The sequence below is a fragment of the Balaenoptera ricei genome, chromosome 16 (assembly GCF_028023285.1).
Source record: "Balaenoptera ricei isolate mBalRic1 chromosome 16, mBalRic1.hap2, whole genome shotgun sequence".
Lineage (NCBI taxonomy): Eukaryota > Metazoa > Chordata > Mammalia > Artiodactyla > Balaenopteridae > Balaenoptera > Balaenoptera ricei.
In genome coordinates, this window is record NC_082654.1 from 82,271,504 (window position 1) to 82,289,522 (window position 18,019).

Sequence of the window (18,019 nt, forward strand, 5' to 3'; positions counted from 1 at the left end):
GCTTTACTTTAAAGGAAGTACCCTTTTCAGGACTCCTAGGCCTCTCGGGTGAGCATCATTTTTGTTCCAAGATCCCTGAGTACCTCCACACCCCTGTAGGCCTGCTGAGCAACGACGAGGTCCATTGGTCCCTCGGAGGTCCTCTGTGTGTGCTGAGTCATGGGCAACACACTACACTCTTTCTTGTGATATCTTGATTCACAGCACTCGCATAGGTAAAAGAGCAACATTCTAGCAAGTTCCAACATGCCGTGGAAGTCGCACTCATTCCCTGGTCTGAGCTGCACAGAGAAAAACACTAGGCTTCTCCTTCCATCCAGGACCTCCTACCTGAAGTCATCCTGCCTCCAGGAGAAAGACGGCATGCGTTCCTATTGCAACTAAAGCACAGTTTTTCCTGTAGCACTGCAGGCTTTTGAAGAGGCAGGGGCCCAGAGGCCTAGCTAGGGCGTTCCTTGTTGAGGCCGTTCACAAGGAGCAGAACACCCTGCCTCGAGAAGTTGATTCAGGGAAGCAACTAGTGTGTACTCTGTGTCTCTTTTGACTTGTTAGAAACCACAGAGATGTATGCTGCCTGTGCCAATGGTAATGGGGGCATGATGGTCCTAGCCTTGCTTTCCATTTGGAAAGCTCCATTCTTGCTGCCGTGAAGCTCCCTGAAATTCTCTGCTGTTGACAGGCCTCTGGCCACTCTAGCATTGGTGTGGGAAGAAAATGAGTTTTCTCTGGCTACACACGGAGCTTCATTGCTCCGGGTGGGGCTCACCTTGCCATGCTCTAGAGCTAAAGGGAATCTCAACGTGAGTCCTTGCCTCGAGGTAAGGCCCTGAGTAGCCCTGCAAAAAGGTAGGCATGCAGCTCTTTCCATGAGCTCTAAGTCGCTGTTCTGCTTTACTTTAAAGGAAGTACCCTTTTCAGGACTCCTAGGCCTCTCGGGTGAGCATCATTTTTGTTCCAAGATCCCTGAGTACCTCCACACCCCTGTAGGCCTGCTGAGCAACGACGAGGCCCATTGGTCCCTCGGAGGTCCTCTGTGTGTGCTGAGTCATGGGCAACACACTACACTCTTTCTTGTGATATCTTGATTCACAGCACTCGCATAGGTAAAAGAGCAACATTCTAGCAAGTTCCAACATGCCGTGGAAGTCGCACTCATTCCCTGGTCTGAGCTGCACAGAGAAAAACACTAGGCTTCTCCTTCCATCCAGGACCTCCTACCTGAAGTCATCCTGCCTCCAGGAGAAAGACGGCATGCGTTCCTATTGCAACTAAAGCACAGTTTTTCCTGTAGCACTGCAGGCTTTTGAAGAGGCAGGGGCCCAGAGGCCTAGCTAGGGCGTTCCTTGTTGAGGCCGTTCACAAGGTGCAGAACACCCTGCCTCGAGAAGTTGATTCAGGGAAGCAACTAGTGTGTACTCTGTGTCTCTTTTGACTTGTTAGAAACCACAGAGATGTATGCTGCCTGTGCCAATGGTAATGCGGGCATGATGGTCCTAGCCTTGCTTTCCATTTGGAAAGCTCCATTCTTGCTGCCGTGAAGCTCCCTGAAATTCTCTGCTGTTGACAGGCCTCTGGCCACTCTAGCATTGGTGTGGGAAGAAAATGAGTTTTCTCTGGCTACACACGGAGCTTCATTGCTCCGGGTGGGGCTCACCTTGCCATGCTCTAGAGCTAAAGGGAATCTCAACGTGAGTCCTTGCCTCGCGGTAAGGCCCTGAGTAGCCCTGCAGAAAGGGAGGCATGCAGCTCTTTCCATGAGCTCTTAGTGGAGGTTCCGCTTTATCTTAAAGGAAGTACCCTTTTCAGGACTCCTAGGCCCCTCGGGTGAGCATCATTTTTGTTCCAAGATCACTGACGCACTCCACACCCCTGCGTGCCTGCTGAGCAGCATTGATTCCCATACGACCCTCGGAGGCCCTCTGTGTCTGCCGAGTCTCGGGCAACACACTGTACGTTACTTGAGGAGAGCTCTATTTGCAGAGCAGTCGAACAGCATCAGAACCACATTTCTAGGCAGTCCAACATGCCCTGGAAGTTTTCGACATTGCCCTCGTCTGAATGTCCTGAGATAACACTCTTCTTAGAATTTATCGAGGACCTCTTTCCTGAAGTCACTCTATTCAAGGAGAAATACAGCATCCTAACATGCTGTGTCGCTCACAGTGCAAGCAACGTGAGAACTTGCCTCGAGGGAAGGCCCTGAAATGCTATGCAGAAGCGGAGGCGTGTAGCACTTTCCATGAGGCCGTAGTCGCTGCTCTGCAGCATTTTAACGCCAGTACGCTTTTCAGGACACCTAGGTGCCTCGCCTGGAAACCCTATTTCCTGCAAGAACAGCAAGTACCCTCAGGCTCCCCTGGCCCTTCTAAGCAATATCCAGGCCCGTAGCTTTCCGACTCACAGTGTGTATGCCGAGTGTAGGGCAACAGAGTGCACTCTTACTGGGACATCTTGAATTAGCCAGCACTCATACAGGTTCACGAGCACCGTTCTAGCAAGTTCCAAAATGCCATGGAAGTTGCACTCATTCCCTGGTCTGAGCTGCACAGAGAAAAACACTAGGCTTCTCCTTCCATCCAGGACCTCCTAACTGAAGTCACCCTGCCTCCAGGAAAAAGACGGCTTGCGTTCCTATTGCAACTAAAGCACAGTTTTTCCTGAAGTACGGCAGGCTTTTGAAGAGGCACGGGCCCAGAGGCCTAGCTAGGGCTTTCCTTGGTGAGGCCGTTCACTAGATGCAGAACACCCTGCCTCGAGAAGTTGATTCAGGGAAGCAACTAGTGTGTACTCTGTGTCTCTTTTGACTTGTTAAAAACCACAGAGATGTATGCTGCCTGTTCCCATGAAATGCGGGCATGATGGTACTAGCCTTGCTTTCCATTTGGAAAGCTCCATTCTTGCTGCCGTGAAGCTCCCTGAAATTCTCTGCTGTTGACAGGCCTCTGGCCACTCTAGCATTGGTGTGGGAAGAAAATGAGTTTTCTCTGGCTACACACGGAGCTTCTTTGGCCGGGGTGGGTTCACCTTGCCATGCTCTAGAGCTAAAGGGAATCTCAACGTGAGTCCTTGCCTCGAGGTAAAGCCCTGAGTAGCCCTGCAAAAAGGTAGGCATGCAGCTCTTTCCATGAGCTCTAAGTCGCTGTTCTGCTTTACTTTAAAGGAAGTACCCTTTTCAGGACTCCTAGGCCTCTCGGGTGAGCATCATTTTTGTTCCAAGATCCCTGAGTACCTCCACACCCCTGTAGGCCTGCTGAGCAACGACGAGGCCCATTGGTCCCTCGGAGGTCCTCTGTGTGTGCTGAGTCATGGGCAACACACTACACTCTTTCTTGTGATATCTTGATTCACAGCACTCGCACAGGTAAAAGAGCAACATTCTAGCAAGTTCCAACAGGCCTGGAAATCGCACTCATTCCCTAGTCTGAGCTGCACAGAGAAAAACACTAGGCTTCTCCTTCCATCCAGGACCTCCTACCTGAAGTCATCCTGCCTCCAGGAGAAAGACGGCATGCGTTCCTATTGCAACTAAAGCACAGTTTTTCCTGTAGCACTGCAGGCTTTTGAAGAGGCAGGGGCCCAGAGGCCTAGCTAGGGCGTTCCTTGTTGAGGCCGTTCACAAGGTGCAGAACACCCTGCCTCGAGAAGTTGATTCAGGGAAGCAACTAGTGTGTACTCTGTGTCTCTTTTGACTTGTTAGAAACCACAGAGATGTATGCTGCCTGTGCCAATGGTAATGGGGGCATGATGGTCCTAGCCTTGCTTTCCATTTGGAAAGCTCCATTCTTGCTGCCGTGAAGCTCCCTGAAATTCTCTGCTGTTGACAGGCCTCTGGCCACTCTAGCATTGGTGTGGGAAGAAAATGAGTTTTCTCTGGCTACACACGGAGCTTCATTGCTCCGGGTGGGGCTCACCTTGCCATGCTCTAGAGCTAAAGGGAATCTCAACGTGAGTCCTTGCCTCGAGGTAAGGCCCTGAGTAGCCCTGCAAAAAGGTAGGCATGCAGCTCTTTCCATTAGCTCTAAGTCGCTGTTCTGCTTTACTTTAAAGGAAGTACCCTTTTCAGGACTCCTAGGCCTCTCGGGTGAGCATCATTTTTGTTCCAAGATCCCTGAGTACCTCCACACCCCTGTAGGCCTGCTGAGCAACGACGAGGCCCATTGGTCCCTCGGAGGTCCTCTGTGTGTGCTGAGTCATGGGCAACACACTACACTCTTTCTTGTGATATCTTGATTCACAGCACTCGCATAGGTAAAAGAGCAACATTCTAGCAAGTTCCAACATGCCGTGGAAGTCGCACTCATTCCCTGGTCTGAGCTGCACAGAGAAAAACACTAGGCTTCTCCTTCCATCCAGGACCTCCTACCTGAAGTCATCCTGCCTCCAGGAGAAAGACGGCATGCGTTCCTATTGCAACTAAAGCACAGTTTTTCCTGTAGCACTGCAGGCTTTTGAAGAGGCAGGGGCCCAGAGGCCTAGCTAGGGCGTTCCTTGTTGAGGCCGTTCACAAGGAGCAGAACACCCTGCCTCGAGAAGTTGATTCAGGGAAGCAACTAGTGTGTACTCTGTGTCTCTTTTGACTTGTTAGAAACCACAGAGATGTATGCTGCCTGTGCCAATGGTAATGGGGGCATGATGGTCCTAGCCTTGCTTTCCATTTGGAAAGCTCCATTCTTGCTGCCGTGAAGCTCCCTGAAATTCTCTGCTGTTGACAGGCCTCTGGCCACTCTAGCATTGGTGTGGGAAGAAAATGAGTTTTCTCTGGCTACACACGGAGCTTCATTGCTCCGGGTGGGGCTCACCTTGCCATGCTCTAGAGCTAAAGGGAATCTCAACGTGAGTCCTTGCCTCGAGGTAAGGCCCTGAGTAGCCCTGCAGAAAGGGAGGCATGCAGCTCTTTCCATGAGCTCTTAGTGGAGGTTCCGCTTTATCTTAAAGGAAGTACCCTTTTCAGGACTCCTAGGCCCCTCGGGTGAGCATCATTTTTGTTCCAAGATCACTGACGCACTCCACACCCCTGCGTGCCTGCTGAGCAGCATTGATTCCCATACGTCCCTCGGAGGCCCTCTGTGTCTGCCGAGTCTCGGGCAACACACTGTACGTTACTTGAGGAGAGCTCTATTTGCAGAGCAGTCGAACAGCATCAGAACCACATTTCTAGGCAGTCCAACATGCCCTGGAAGTTTTCGACATTGCCCTCGTCTGAATGTCCTGAGATAACACTCTTCTTAGAATTTATCGAGGACCTCTTTCCTGAAGTCACTCTATTCAAGGAGAAATACAGCATCCTAACATGCTGTGTCACTCACAGTGCAAGCAACGTGAGAACTTGCCTCGAGGGAAGGCCCTGAAATGCTATGCAGAAGCGGAGGCGTGTAGCACTTTCCATGAGGCCGTAGTCGCTGCTCTGCAGCATTTTAACGCCAGTACGCTTTTCAGACACCTAGGTGCCTCGCCTGGAAACCCTATTTCCTGCAAGAACAGCAAGTACCCTCAGGCTCCCCTGGCCCTTCTAAGCAATATCCAGGCCCGTAGCTTTCCGACTCACAGTGTGTATGCCGAGTGTAGGGCAACAGAGTGCACTCTTACTGGGACATCTTGAATTAGCCAGCACTCATACAGGTTCACGAGCACCGTTCTAGCAAGTTCCAAAATGCCATGGAAGTTGCACTCATTCCCTGGTCTGAGCTGCACAGAGAAAAACACTAGGCTTCTCCTTCCATCCAGGACCTCCTAACTGAAGTCACCCCGCCTCCAGGAAAAAGACGGCTTGCGTTCCTATTGCAAATAAAGCACAGTTTTTCCTGAAGTACGGCAGGCTTTTGAAGAGGCACGGGCCCAGAGGCCTAGCTAGGGCTTTCCTTGGTGAGGCCGTTCACTAGATGCAGAACACCCTGCCTCGAGAAGTTGATTCAGGGAAGAAAACAGTGTGTACTCTGTGTCTCTTTTGACTTGTTAAAAACCACAGAGATGTATGCTGCCTGTTCCCATGAAATGCGGGCATGATGGTACTAGCCTTGCTTTCCATTTGGAAAGCTCCATTCTTGCCGTGAAGCTCCCTGAAATTCTCTGCTGTTGACAGGCCTCTGGCCACTCTAGCATTGGTGTGGGAAGAAAATGAGTTTTCTCTGGCTACACATGGAGCTTCATTGCTCCGGGTGGGGCTCACCTTGCCATGCTCTAGAGCTAAAGGGAATCTCAACGTGAGTCCTTGCCTCGAGGTAAGGCCCTGAGTAGCCCTGCAAAAAGGTAGGCATGCAGCTCTTTCCATGAGCTCTAAGTCGCTGTTCTGCTTTACTTTAAAGGAAGTACCCTTTTCAGGACTCCTAGGCCTCTCGGGTGAGCATCATTTTTGTTCCAAGATCCCTGAGTACCTCCACACCCCTGTAGGCCTGCTGAGCAACGACGAGGCCCATTGGTCCCTCGGAGGTCCTCTGTGTGTGCTGAGTCATGGGCAACACACTACACTCTTTCTTGTGATATCTTGATTCACAGCACTCGCACAGGTAAAAGAGCAACATTCTAGCAAGTTCCAACATGCCGTGGAAGTCGCACTCATTCCCTGGTCTGAGCTGCACAGAGAAAAACACTAGGCTTCTCCTTCCATCCAGGACCTCCTACCTGAAGTCATCCTGCCTCCAGGAGAAAGACGGCATGCGTTCCTATTGCAACTAAAGCACAGTTTTTCCTGTAGCACTGCAGGCTTTTGAAGAGGCAGGGGCCCAGAGGCCTAGCTAGGGCGTTCCTTGTTGAGGCCGTTCACAAGGAGCAGAACACCCTGCCTCGAGAAGTTGATTCAGGGAAGCAACTAGTGTGTACTCTGTGTCTCTTTTGACTTGTTAGAAACCACAGAGATGTATGCTGCCTGTGCCAATGGTAATGGGGGCATGATGGTCCTAGCCTTGCTTTCCATTTGGAAAGCTCCATTCTTGCTGCCGTGAAGCTCCCTGAAATTCTCTGCTGTTGACAGGCCTCTGGCCACTCTAGCATTGGTGTGGGAAGAAAATGAGTTTTCTCTGGCTACACACGGAGCTTCATTGCTCCGGGTGGGGCTCACCTTGCCATGCTCTAGAGCTAAAGGGAATCTCAACGTGAGTCCTTGCCTCGAGGTAAGGCCCTGAGTAGCCCTGCAGAAAGGGAGGCATGCAGCTCTTTCCATGAGCTCTTAGTGGAGGTTCCGCTTTATCTTAAAGGAAGTACCCTTTTCAGGACTCCTAGGCCCCTCGGGTGAGCATCATTTTTGTTCCAAGATCACTGACGCACTCCACACCCCTGCGTGCCTGCTGAGCAGCATTGATTCCCATACGTCCCTCGGAGGCCCTCTGTGTCTGCCGAGTCTCGGGCAACACACTGTACGTTACTTCAGGAGAGCTCTATTTGCAGAGCAGTCGAACAGCATCAGAACCACATTTCTAGGCAGTCCAACATGCCCTGGAAGTTTTCGACATTGCCCTCGTCTGAATGTCCTGAGATAACACTCTTCTTAGAATTTATCGAGGACCTCTTTCCTGAAGTCACTCTATTCAAGGAGAAATACAGCATCCTAACATGCTGTGTCACTCACAGTGCAAGCAACGTGAGAACTTGCCTCGAGGGAAGGCCCTGAAATGCTATGCAGAAGCGGAGGCGTGTAGCACTTTCCATGAGGCCGTAGTCGCTGCTCTGCAGCATTTTAACGCCAGTACGCTTTTCAGACACCTAGGTGCCTCGCCTGGAAACCCTATTTCCTGCAAGAACAGCAAGTACCCTCAGGCTCCCCTGGCCCTTCTAAGCAATATCCAGGCCCGTAGCTTTCCGACTCACAGTGTGTATGCCGAGTGTAGGGCAACAGAGTGCACTCTTACTGGGACATCTTGAATTAGCCAGCACTCATACAGGTTCACGAGCACCGTTCTAGCAAGTTCCAAAATGCCATGGAAGTTGCACTCATTCCCTGGTCTGAGCTGCACAGAGAAAAACACTAGGCTTCTCCTTCCATCCAGGACCTCCTAACTGAAGTCACCCTGCCTCCAGGAAAAAGACGGCTTGCGTTCCTATTGCAACTAAAGCACAGTTTTTCCTGAAGTACGGCAGGCTTTTGAAGAGGCACGGGCCCAGAGGCCTAGCTAGGGCTTTCCTTGGTGAGGCCGTTCACTAGATGCAGAACACCCTGCCTCGAGAAGTTGATTCAGGGAAGCAACTAGTGTGTACTCTGTGTCTCTTTTGACTTGTTAAAAACCACAGAGATGTATGCTGCCTGTTCCCATGAAATGCGGGCATGATGGTACTAGCCTTGCTTTCCATTTGGAAAGCTCCATTCTTGCTGCCGTGAAGCTCCCTGAAATTCTCTGCTGTTGACAGGCCTCTGGCCACTCTAGCATTGGTGTGGGAAGAAAATGAGTTTTCTCTGGCTACACACGGAGCTTCTTTGGCCGGGGTGGGTTCACCTTGCCATGCTCTAGAGCTAAAGGGAATCTCAACGTGAGTCCTTGCCTCGAGGTAAAGCCCTGAGTAGCCCTGCAAAAAGGTAGGCATGCAGCTCTTTCCATGAGCTCTAAGTCGCTGTTCTGCTTTACTTTAAAGGAAGTACCCTTTTCAGGACTCCTAGGCCTCTCGGGTGAGCATCATTTTTGTTCCAAGATCCCTGAGTACCTCCACACCCCTGTAGGCCTGCTGAGCAACGACGAGGCCCATTGGTCCCTCGGAGGTCCTCTGTGTGTGCTGAGTCATGGGCAACACACTACACTCTTTCTTGTGATATCTTGATTCACAGCACTCGCACAGGTAAAAGAGCAACATTCTAGCAAGTTCCAACAGGCCTGGAAATCGCACTCATTCCCTAGTCTGAGCTGCACAGAGAAAAACACTAGGCTTCTCCTTCCATCCAGGACCTCCTACCTGAAGTCATCCTGCCTCCAGGAGAAAGACGGCATGCGTTCCTATTGCAACTAAAGCACAGTTTTTCCTGTAGCACTGCAGGCTTTTGAAGAGGCAGGGGCCCAGAGGCCTAGCTAGGGCGTTCCTTGTTGAGGCCGTTCACAAGGTGCAGAACACCCTGCCTCGAGAAGTTGATTCAGGGAAGCAACTAGTGTGTACTCTGTGTCTCTTTTGACTTGTTAGAAACCACAGAGATGTATGCTGCCTGTGCCAATGGTAATGGGGGCATGATGGTCCTAGCCTTGCTTTCCATTTGGAAAGCTCCATTCTTGCTGCCGTGAAGCTCCCTGAAATTCTCTGCTGTTGACAGGCCTCTGGCCACTCTAGCATTGGTGTGGGAAGAAAATGAGTTTTCTCTGGCTACACACGGAGCTTCATTGCTCCGGGTGGGGCTCACCTTGCCATGCTCTAGAGCTAAAGGGAATCTCAACGTGAGTCCTTGCCTCGAGGTAAGGCCCTGAGTAGCCCTGCAAAAAGGTAGGCATGCAGCTCTTTCCATTAGCTCTAAGTCGCTGTTCTGCTTTACTTTAAAGGAAGTACCCTTTTCAGGACTCCTAGGCCTCTCGGGTGAGCATCATTTTTGTTCCAAGATCCCTGAGTACCTCCACACCCCTGTAGGCCTGCTGAGCAACGACGAGGCCCATTGGTCCCTCGGAGGTCCTCTGTGTGTGCTGAGTCATGGGCAACACACTACACTCTTTCTTGTGATATCTTGATTCACAGCACTCGCATAGGTAAAAGAGCAACATTCTAGCAAGTTCCAACATGCCGTGGAAGTCGCACTCATTCCCTGGTCTGAGCTGCACAGAGAAAAACACTAGGCTTCTCCTTCCATCCAGGACCTCCTACCTGAAGTCATCCTGCCTCCAGGAGAAAGACGGCATGCGTTCCTATTGCAACTAAAGCACAGTTTTTCCTGTAGCACTGCAGGCTTTTGAAGAGGCAGGGGCCCAGAGGCCTAGCTAGGGCGTTCCTTGTTGAGGCCGTTCACAAGGAGCAGAACACCCTGCCTCGAGAAGTTGATTCAGGGAAGCAACTAGTGTGTACTCTGTGTCTCTTTTGACTTGTTAGAAACCACAGAGATGTATGCTGCCTGTGCCAATGGTAATGGGGGCATGATGGTCCTAGCCTTGCTTTCCATTTGGAAAGCTCCATTCTTGCTGCCGTGAAGCTCCCTGAAATTCTCTGCTGTTGACAGGCCTCTGGCCACTCTAGCATTGGTGTGGGAAGAAAATGAGTTTTCTCTGGCTACACACGGAGCTTCATTGCTCCGGGTGGGGCTCACCTTGCCATGCTCTAGAGCTAAAGGGAATCTCAACGTGAGTCCTTGCCTCGAGGTAAGGCCCTGAGTAGCCCTGCAGAAAGGGAGGCATGCAGCTCTTTCCATGAGCTCTTAGTGGAGGTTCCGCTTTATCTTAAAGGAAGTACCCTTTTCAGGACTCCTAGGCCCCTCGGGTGAGCATCATTTTTGTTCCAAGATCACTGACGCACTCCACACCCCTGCGTGCCTGCTGAGCAGCATTGATTCCCATACGTCCCTCGGAGGCCCTCTGTGTCTGCCGAGTCTCGGGCAACACACTGTACGTTACTTGAGGAGAGCTCTATTTGCAGAGCAGTCGAACAGCATCAGAACCACATTTCTAGGCAGTCCAACATGCCCTGGAAGTTTTCGACATTGCCCTCGTCTGAATGTCCTGAGATAACACTCTTCTTAGAATTTATCGAGGACCTCTTTCCTGAAGTCACTCTATTCAAGGAGAAATACAGCATCCTAACATGCTGTGTCACTCACAGTGCAAGCAACGTGAGAACTTGCCTCGAGGGAAGGCCCTGAAATGCTATGCAGAAGCGGAGGCGTGTAGCACTTTCCATGAGGCCGTAGTCGCTGCTCTGCAGCATTTTAACGCCAGTACGCTTTTCAGACACCTAGGTGCCTCGCCTGGAAACCCTATTTCCTGCAAGAACAGCAAGTACCCTCAGGCTCCCCTGGCCCTTCTAAGCAATATCCAGGCCCGTAGCTTTCCGACTCACAGTGTGTATGCCGAGTGTAGGGCAACAGAGTGCACTCTTACTGGGACATCTTGAATTAGCCAGCACTCATACAGGTTCACGAGCACCGTTCTAGCAAGTTCCAAAATGCCATGGAAGTTGCACTCATTCCCTGGTCTGAGCTGCACAGAGAAAAACACTAGGCTTCTCCTTCCATCCAGGACCTCCTAACTGAAGTCACCCCGCCTCCAGGAAAAAGACGGCTTGCGTTCCTATTGCAAATAAAGCACAGTTTTTCCTGAAGTACGGCAGGCTTTTGAAGAGGCACGGGCCCAGAGGCCTAGCTAGGGCTTTCCTTGGTGAGGCCGTTCACTAGATGCAGAACACCCTGCCTCGAGAAGTTGATTCAGGGAAGAAAACAGTGTGTACTCTGTGTCTCTTTTGACTTGTTAAAAACCACAGAGATGTATGCTGCCTGTTCCCATGAAATGCGGGCATGATGGTACTAGCCTTGCTTTCCATTTGGAAAGCTCCATTCTTGCCGTGAAGCTCCCTGAAATTCTCTGCTGTTGACAGGCCTCTGGCCACTCTAGCATTGGTGTGGGAAGAAAATGAGTTTTCTCTGGCTACACACGGAGCTTCATTGCTCCGGGTGGGGCTCACCTTGCCATGCTCTAGAGCTAAAGGGAATCTCAACGTGAGTCCTTGCCTCGAGGTAAGGCCCTGAGTAGCCCTGCAAAAAGGTAGGCATGCAGCTCTTTCCATGAGCTCTAAGTCGCTGTTCTGCTTTACTTTAAAGGAAGTACCCTTTTCAGGACTCCTAGGCCTCTCGGGTGAGCATCATTTTTGTTCCAAGATCCCTGAGTACCTCCACACCCCTGTAGGCCTGCTGAGCAACGACGAGGCCCATTGGTCCCTCGGAGGTCCTCTGTGTGTGCTGAGTCATGGGCAACACACTACACTCTTTCTTGTGATATCTTGATTCACAGCACTCGCACAGGTAAAAGAGCAACATTCTAGCAAGTTCCAACATGCCGTGGAAGTCGCACTCATTCCCTGGTCTGAGCTGCACAGAGAAAAACACTAGGCTTCTCCTTCCATCCAGGACCTCCTACCTGAAGTCATCCTGCCTCCAGGAGAAAGACGGCATGCGTTCCTATTGCAACTAAAGCACAGTTTTTCCTGTAGCACTGCAGGCTTTTGAAGAGGCAGGGGCCCAGAGGCCTAGCTAGGGCGTTCCTTGTTGAGGCCGTTCACAAGGAGCAGAACACCCTGCCTCGAGAAGTTGATTCAGGGAAGCAACTAGTGTGTACTCTGTGTCTCTTTTGACTTGTTAGAAACCACAGAGATGTATGCTGCCTGTGCCAATGGTAATGGGGGCATGATGGTCCTAGCCTTGCTTTCCATTTGGAAAGCTCCATTCTTGCTGCCGTGAAGCTCCCTGAAATTCTCTGCTGTTGACAGGCCTCTGGCCACTCTAGCATTGGTGTGGGAAGAAAATGAGTTTTCTCTGGCTACACACGGAGCTTCATTGCTCCGGGTGGGGCTCAACTTGCCATGCTCTAGAGCTAAAGGGAATCTCAACGTGAGTCCTTGCCTCGAGGTAAGGCCCTGAGTAGCCCTGCAGAAAGGGAGGCATGCAGCTCTTTCCATGAGCTCTTAGTGGAGGTTCCGCTTTATCTTAAAGGAAGTACCCTTTTCAGGACTCCTAGGCCCCTCGGGTGAGCATCATTTTTGTTCCAAGATCACTGACGCACTCCACACCCCTGCGTGCCTGCTGAGCAGCATTGATTCCCATACGTCCCTCGGAGGCCCTCTGTGTCTGCCGAGTCTCGGGCAACACACTGTACGTTACTTGAGGAGAGCTCTATTTGCAGAGCAGTCGAACAGCATCAGAACCACATTTCTAGGCAGTCCAACATGCCCTGGAAGTTTTCGACATTGCCCTCGTCTGAATGTCCTGAGATAACACTCTTCTTAGAATTTATCGAGGACCTCTTTCCTGAAGTCACTCTATTCAAGGAGAAATACAGCATCCTAACATGCTGTGTCACTCACAGTGCAAGCAACGTGAGAACTTGCCTCGAGGGAAGGCCCTGAAATGCTATGCAGAAGCGGAGGCGTGTAGCACTTTCCATGAGGCCGTAGTCGCTGCTCTGCAGCATTTTAACGCCAGTACGCTTTTCAGACACCTAGGTGCCTCGCCTGGAAACCCTATTTCCTGCAAGAACAGCAAGTACCCTCAGGCTCCCCTGGCCCTTCTAAGCAATATCCAGGCCCGTAGCTTTCCGACTCACAGTGTGTATGCCGAGTGTAGGGCAACAGAGTGCACTCTTACTGGGACATCTTGAATTAGCCAGCACTCATACAGGTTCACGAGCACCGTTCTAGCAAGTTCCAAAATGCCATGGAAGTTGCACTCATTCCCTGGTCTGAGCTGCACAGAGAAAAACACTAGGCTTCTCCTTCCATCCAGGACCTCCTAACTGAAGTCACCCCGCCTCCAGGAAAAAGACGGCTTGCGTTCCTATTGCAACTAAAGCACAGTTTTTCCTGAAGTACGGCAGGCTTTTGAAGAGGCACGGGCCCAGAGGCCTAGCTAGGGCTTTCCTTGGTGAGGCCGTTCACTAGATGCAGAACACCCTGCCTCGAGAAGTTGATTCAGGGAAGAAAACAGTGTGTACTCTGTGTCTCTTTTGACTTGTTAAAAACCACAGAGATGTATGCTGCCTGTTCCCATGAAATGCGGGCATGATGGTACTAGCCTTGCTTTCCATTTGGAAAGCTCCATTCTTGCTGCCGTGAAGCTCCCTGAAATTCTCTGCTGTTGACAGGCCTCTGGCCACTCTAGCATTGGTGTGGGAAGAAAATGAGTTTTCTCTGGCTACACACGGAGCTTCATTGCTCCGGGTGGGGCTCACCTTGCCATGCTCTAGAGCTAAAGGGAATCTCAACGTGAGTCCTTGCCTCGAGGTAAGGCCCTGAGTAGCCCTGCAAAAAGGTAGGCATGCAGCTCTTTCCATGAGCTCTAAGTCGCTGTTCTGCTTTACTTTAAAGGAAGTACCCTTTTCAGGACTCCTAGGCCTCTCGGGTGAGCATCATTTTTGTTCCAAGATCCCTGAGTACCTCCACACCCCTGTAGGCCTGCTGAGCAACGACGAGGCCCATTGGTCCCTCGGAGGTCCTCTGTGTGTGCTGAGTCATGGGCAACACACTACACTCTTTCTTGTGATATCTTGATTCACAGCACTCGCATAGGTAAAAGAGCAACATTCTAGCAAGTTCCAACATGCCGTGGAAGTCGCACTCATTCCCTGGTCTGAGCTGCACAGAGAAAAACACTAGGCTTCTCCTTCCATCCAGGACCTCCTAACTGAAGTCACCCTGCCTCCAGGAAAAAGACGGCTTGCGTTCCTATTGCAACTAAAGCACAGTTTTTCCTGAAGTACGGCAGGCTTTTGAAGAGGCACGGGCCCAGAGGCCTAGCTAGGGCTTTCCTTGGTGAGGCCGTTCACTAGATGCAGAACACCCTGCCTCGAGAAGTTGATTCAGGGAAGCAACTAGTGTGTACTCTGTGTCTCTTTTGACTTGTTAGAAACCACAGAGATGTATGCTGCCTGTGCCAATGGTAATGGGGGCATGATGGTCCTAGCCTTGCTTTCCATTTGGAAAGCTCCATTCTTGCTGCCGTGAAGCTCCCTGAAATTCTCTGCTGTTGACAGGCCTCTGGCCACTCTAGCATTGGTGTGGGAAGAAAATGAGTTTTCTCTGGCTACACACGGAGCTTCATTGCTCCGGGTGGGGCTCACCTTGCCATGCTCTAGAGCTAAAGGGAATCTCAACGTGAGTCCTTGCCTCGCGGTAAGGCCCTGAGTAGCCCTGCAGAAAGGGAGGCATGCAGCTCTTTCCATGAGCTCTTAGTGGAGGTTCCGCTTTATCTTAAAGGAAGTACCCTTTTCAGGACTCCTAGGCCCCTCGGGTGAGCATCATTTTTGTTCCAAGATCACTGACGCACTCCACACCCCTGCGTGCCTGCTGAGCAGCATTGATTCCCATACGTCCCTCGGAGGCCCTCTGTGTCTGCCGAGTCTCGGGCAACACACTGTACGTTACTTCAGGAGAGCTCTATTTGCAGAGCAGTCGAACAGCATCAGAACCACATTTCTAGGCAGTCCAACATGCCCTGGAAGTTTTCGACATTGCCCTCGTCTGAATGTCCTGAGATAACACTCTTCTTAGAATTTATCGAGGACCTCTTTCCTGAAGTCACTCTATTCAAGGAGAAATACAGCATCCTAACATGCTGTGTCACTCACAGTGCAAGCAACGTGAGAACTTGCCTCGAGGGAAGGCCCTGAAATGCTATGCAGAAGCGGAGGCGTGTAGCACTTTCCATGAGGCCGTAGTCGCTGCTCTGCAGCATTTTAACGCCAGTACGCTTTTCAGGACACCTAGGTGCCTCGCCTGGAAACCCTATTTCCTGCAAGAACAGCAAGCACCCTCAGGCTCCCCTGGCCCTTCTAAGCAATATCCAGGCCCGTAGCTTTCCGACTCACAGTGTGTATGCCGAGTGTAGGGCAACAGAGTGCACTCTTACTGGGACATCTTGAATTAGCCAGCACTCATACAGGTTCACGAGCACCGTTCTAGCAAGTTCCAAAATGCCATGGAAGTTGCACTCATTCCCTGGTCTGAGCTGCACAGAGAAAAACACTAGGCTTCTCCTTCCATCCAGGACCTCCTAACTGAAGTCACCCCGCCTCCAGGAAAAAGACGGCTTGCGTTCCTATTGCAACTAAAGCACAGTTTTTCCTGAAGTACGGCAGGCTTTTGAAGAGGCACGGGCCCAGAGGCCTAGCTAGGGCTTTCCTTGGTGAGGCCGTTCACTAGATGCAGAACACCCTGCCTCGAGAAGTTGATTCAGGGAAGAAAACAGTGTGTACTCTGTGTCTCTTTTGACTTGTTAAAAACCACAGAGATGTATGCTGCCTGTTCCCATGAAATGCGGGCATGATGGTACTAGCCTTGCTTTCCATTTGGAAAGCTCCATTCTTGCTGCCGTGAAGCTCCCTGAAATTCTCTGCTGTTGACAGGCCTCTGGCCACTCTAGCATTGGTGTGGGAAGAAAATGAGTTTTCTCTGGCTACACACGGAGCTTCTTTGGCCGGGGTGGGTTCACCTTGCCATGCTCTAGAGCTAAAGGGAATCTCAACGTGAGTCCTTGCCTCGAGGTAAAGCCCTGAGTAGCCCTGCAAAAAGGTAGGCATGCAGCTCTTTCCATGAGCTCTAAGTCGCTGTTCTGCTTTACTTTAAAGGAAGTACCCTTTTCAGGACTCCTAGGCCTCTCGGGTGAGCATCATTTTTGTTCCAAGATCCCTGAGTACCTCCACACCCCTGTAGGCCTGCTGAGCAACGACGAGGCCCATTGGTCCCTCGGAGGTCCTCTGTGTGTGCTGAGTCATGGGCAACACACTACACTCTTTCTTGTGATATCTTGATTCACAGCACTCGCACAGGTAAAAGAGCAACATTCTAGCAAGTTCCAACAGGCCTGGAAATCGCACTCATTCCCTAGTCTGAGCTGCACAGAGAAAAACACTAGGCTTCTCCTTCCATCCAGGACCTCCTACCTGAAGTCATCCTGCCTCCAGGAGAAAGACGGCATGCGTTCCTATTGCAACTAAAGCACAGTTTTTCCTGTAGCACTGCAGGCTTTTGAAGAGGCAGGGGCCCAGAGGCCTAGCTAGGGCGTTCCTTGTTGAGGCCGTTCACAAGGTGCAGAACACCCTGCCTCGAGAAGTTGATTCAGGGAAGCAACTAGTGTGTACTCTGTGTCTCTTTTGACTTGTTAGAAACCACAGAGATGTATGCTGCCTGTGCCAATGGTAATGGGGGCATGATGGTCCTAGCCTTGCTTTCCATTTGGAAAGCTCCATTCTTGCTGCCGTGAAGCTCCCTGAAATTCTCTGCTGTTGACAGGCCTCTGGCCACTCTAGCATTGGTGTGGGAAGAAAATGAGTTTTCTCTGGCTACACACGGAGCTTCATTGCTCCGGGTGGGGCTCACCTTGCCATGCTCTAGAGCTAAAGGGAATCTCAACGTGAGTCCTTGCCTCGAGGTAAGGCCCTGAGTAGCCCTGCAAAAAGGTAGGCATGCAGCTCTTTCCATTAGCTCTAAGTCGCTGTTCTGCTTTACTTTAAAGGAAGTACCCTTTTCAGGACTCCTAGGCCTCTCGGGTGAGCATCATTTTTGTTCCAAGATCCCTGAGTACCTCCACACCCCTGTAGGCCTGCTGAGCAACGACGAGGCCCATTGGTCCCTCGGAGGTCCTCTGTGTGTGCTGAGTCATGGGCAACACACTACACTCTTTCTTGTGATATCTTGATTCACAGCACTCGCATAGGTAAAAGAGCAACATTCTAGCAAGTTCCAACATGCCGTGGAAGTCGCACTCATTCCCTGGTCTGAGCTGCACAGAGAAAAACACTAGGCTTCTCCTTCCATCCAGGACCTCCTACCTGAAGTCATCCTGCCTCCAGGAGAAAGACGGCATGCGTTCCTATTGCAACTAAAGCACAGTTTTTCCTGTAGCACTGCAGGCTTTTGAAGAGGCAGGGGCCCAGAGGCCTAGCTAGGGCGTTCCTTGTTGAGGCCGTTCACAAGGAGCAGAACACCCTGCCTCGAGAAGTTGATTCAGGGAAGCAACTAGTGTGTACTCTGTGTCTCTTTTGACTTGTTAGAAACCACAGAGATGTATGCTGCCTGTGCCAATGGTAATGGGGGCATGATGGTCCTAGCCTTGCTTTCCATTTGGAAAGCTCCATTCTTGCTGCCGTGAAGCTCCCTGAAATTCTCTGCTGTTGACAGGCCTCTGGCCACTCTAGCATTGGTGTGGGAAGAAAATGAGTTTTCTCTGGCTACACACGGAGCTTCATTGCTCCGGGTGGGGCTCACCTTGCCATGCTCTAGAGCTAAAGGGAATCTCAACGTGAGTCCTTGCCTCGAGGTAAGGCCCTGAGTAGCCCTGCAGAAAGGGAGGCATGCAGCTCTTTCCATGAGCTCTTAGTGGAGGTTCCGCTTTATCTTAAAGGAAGTACCCTTTTCAGGACTCCTAGGC